The sequence below is a fragment of the Herpailurus yagouaroundi genome, unplaced genomic scaffold (genome assembly GCF_014898765.1).
Source record: "Herpailurus yagouaroundi ecotype Mexico unplaced genomic scaffold, PumYag 217, whole genome shotgun sequence".
In the NCBI taxonomy this organism is placed as follows: Eukaryota; Metazoa; Chordata; class Mammalia; order Carnivora; family Felidae; genus Herpailurus; species Herpailurus yagouaroundi.
This window is the reverse complement of record NW_024412448.1, coordinates 5277540-5280701: the sequence shown is the minus strand read 5'-3', so window position 1 is coordinate 5280701 and position 3162 is coordinate 5277540. Positions and strand designations below refer to the sequence as shown.

At 57.7% G+C, this 3162-nt stretch overlaps 1 long non-coding RNA gene across 1 annotated transcript; it reads right to left on the bottom strand.

The window, feature by feature from the left end:
• Positions 1-1905: 1905 nt before the first annotated feature.
• On the bottom strand, positions 1906-3162 carry LOC121018049 (uncharacterized). Its single transcript, XR_005785006.1, has 2 exons — positions 3085-3162; positions 1906-2783 (listed from the first exon to the last, which is right to left on the bottom strand). It is a non-coding gene; the product is annotated as an uncharacterized LOC121018049 (long non-coding RNA).

The following is a 3162-nucleotide window of genomic DNA, read 5'->3' as shown; positions in this document are numbered from 1 at the left end:
TCACAGCTTTGCCTCCGGACCATCTGTATTAGAGACAAAATCTAACACTGCACTAAAAATAATGATTCCAAACATTTTAATTGCACCTTTTGGTGACAAGGTTACTGGAACAGCACTTTACCATAAAAGCGTACAGCCCGATTCTAAAGCTACAAGCACTTCCATTTTTAGAAAAACAATGGGAGAAACCTGACGTCCCATCAGGGTCCTCAAGCTGACATTTTGAAAACACTGGGTGGGGCAGCACGGGTGGCGGCCTGGTGGCCGGAGCCCCTGGGCCCGGCCAGGGTGGCCGAGGTGACTGGACCCTACTACTCCCCCGTCAGACCTGCACATAGCAAGAAGCTCAGACCATTCTCCTTTCGGCGGGGCGGTCGGAGCGGGGAGGGGCGGCCGGCTGCGGCAGCCTTGGCCTGGCCTGCGGATCCGAGGCCATCTGCGGAAATGGGAAGAAGAATCCGCCAAGCTAGCCATTTGGAAATCCGTGCACAAGATGGGGAAAAATTTTTTTAACTTAATTATACTTTTTTCTTTCTAAACTAGATCATCTATAGATACAGACCAGAGCAAAGTGATCTGGTGTATAATTCCTTTAAAAAAAAAATTGATGTAGCTAAATTTTAAAAACCAATACAATATTCTGGCTTTCAGCAATTTCAAAAGGCTTTCAGCAGCAGATGTTTCTTGCTGGATGCCCGCTCGGCCAGCCTTTCCGTCACTAATGAGTCGGACACCTCCAAGCACAATAGGTCTCTCTGGTCCCCCAGGGGGGTGGAAATGGCCTCCAGGAACAGGGAACACGTGGCCCTTCAGCCTCCCTCTGAGGGTGCCCTGGGGACCTCCAGCGCCCTCTAGAGCACCCTGCGTGTGGGGAGGCGGGCTGGGTCTAGGTCAAGGACACACACCCGGCCAGCGCCCACCCAGTATCTCCCAAACCCAGCATGGCCTCTGCTCCAAGAACCACGTGGTCAAACTTGAAAAGAGCAAGACAATGGTTCGGGCCACCCCGACCGCATTCCCACCTGACTTGGTGGTGCCTCCATCCGGCAAAAATAGCAGAAAAGGGACATGGTGGCTGACCAGGACCTGGCTAGGCTGTGGGCGGATGCGTGGGGGCAGAAGAGACAGCGGTGACCTGAACAGACGGGGAATCCCACCTGGCTGTGCCTCCCCAGAGCGGGATAGCCCTGGGGAAGCCTCAGTGTCAGGGGCCCTTCCAGACCCTTGTTTTTTTCTGTGATGCTGCTACCTGCTAGGCTAGTGGGCCTGGCATATGGGGGGGGGGGGGGGGTGAGTACAGCTGCTCTCTCCCCATCCCCCAGCCTGCAGGCTCGGCCTTCCCACCCTCAGCAGGGGCTGCAAGCCAGCAGCCTGGAGAAGGGGCTAGTAGGGGGGTGTGCTGTCCCTGCTGCCACCGTGAGCCCTGGGCCGCAGCCCCCCAGTGTGGGCTGAGCCGGGTGGGCAGCACCTCCAAAGCAGGGGCAGGAGGGACGCTTAACTTCAGGGACAGCCTGGCCGGATATTTTTAAATCACCCATTTCCCAAGCAAGTACTTTTCCTCTTTTGAGTTATAAATCTAGAGAGGGAAAAAAGAAATGGATAGAAAGAGGAAACAGCGAGGAAGAGGAAAAAAGGGCAGCCTGGCCGAAGGCTCGCGCTGGGGCAGGAAATGGCACGGGGCTGATTCCAGGAGGGCACGGGAGCCCAGCCCCTCCACTCCCTGCCTTCGTCTAACTTTCCGAATCGCTTCATGTTGTGAATGCTAAAAGCCCATTAGTAATTAAGCAATTTTCATATTTTTTCTTTTTAGGAAATTTATGTTTTCCTTTCTGACTGCCCTCCCTTCTGACTTTTTCCCTTCTAGCTCGACTCTTCCATCCGTTTTAATCCACACGCTAATTGTAATCCCATTAAAGCAGATATAATTTTATTAGTATTCACAGTTCATCAAGCTAGCAATAATAACTGTTACTGCCAAACTGACAAACAAAAAAAGGCGGCAAACAACATTTCTGATGTTTAGGACAAACTGTAAACAAAAGCAAGCCAGCCTTCAAGGGTGACCAGCAGGCCCCCACACCAAGCCCCAAACCATTCCTGCAAACTCTGTGGCCACTGGCCAGTGACCCCCGGGGTCTCCTAGAGGGAGCTGCCCCCCGGCTACTGGCTGCCCGGCTCTGCTTCTCCCCTGACCTTGCTCAACAGTAATATCAAAGCCACCTCAGAAGGGTTAGGGTGGCTCCGGAGGCCTGGGTCAGCCCTGCCAAGGACCAGCCCTCTCCGGAAGGGGATCCGAGAGGACAGGAACGCCGGGCAGCCGCAGTTCCCTCCTCTTGGAGCAAATTCGCTGCGAACTCGCCTGCACCGAAATACGGAGGCAGTCCCGCGCCACCCCCAGCCCGGCCGGCGCCCGGCGCTGCCCTCCCCCAGGGCCGCGGGCCGCCAGCCTGGGCCGCGCTCTGGCCACGCTTTGTCCGGCTTTAGCAGGATACCAGAGGCACTTGTGAAAGCACACGCAGCCCCTGCAAACCCATTCTCACCCTGACACTTCAAGGCTTTATATAGAAACAGGATTTGCTCGTCTTACACCGGCAGTCCCTATTAACGCTCGCCCCGCGCGCACACCGCCCTAATCCGCCAGGCCGCGGCGCCCCCCCACCCCGCCCCCCAGTCACAACAGCCGTTTTGTTCCCGCAGAAAGTGCCTCGTGGTCCCAGCCCCAGAATGTCTTAAGGATGTGAATGCAGAATGCAGAAATGAGGTTTCCGCGGAATTTAGTTCTTCTGCAGGAACGGGTGGGGGAGGGGGGCAGGAGGGGAAAGGCTTTATTTTTAGCCGGCTCCGGGGCTGCCCCTCCGAGACCCCGGAGACCCCGGGGAAGGCCGCTCTAAACCGCGATGATCCGGCTCGGGGGGGGGGGGGGCCCGCTCGGGGCCCGCCACCGGTGCCCGTGCAGGGAAATGAAACCGAAGGCTGCTCCGCAAGCGCTCCGAGCCGCGGAGGGGGCGCGCGCCCGTTCCCCCAGGCCCGCGCCCACCTCGCGGCCGGGCCTCCTCTCCCGCGCCCGCCCGGGCCGGCACTGACCTGTGTGCGAAGCCATGGGCAGCGGCGACGGGAAGTACTTTCCGGGCTGGAAGTGCGCCGGGGGCTGCGCGGCGGGCC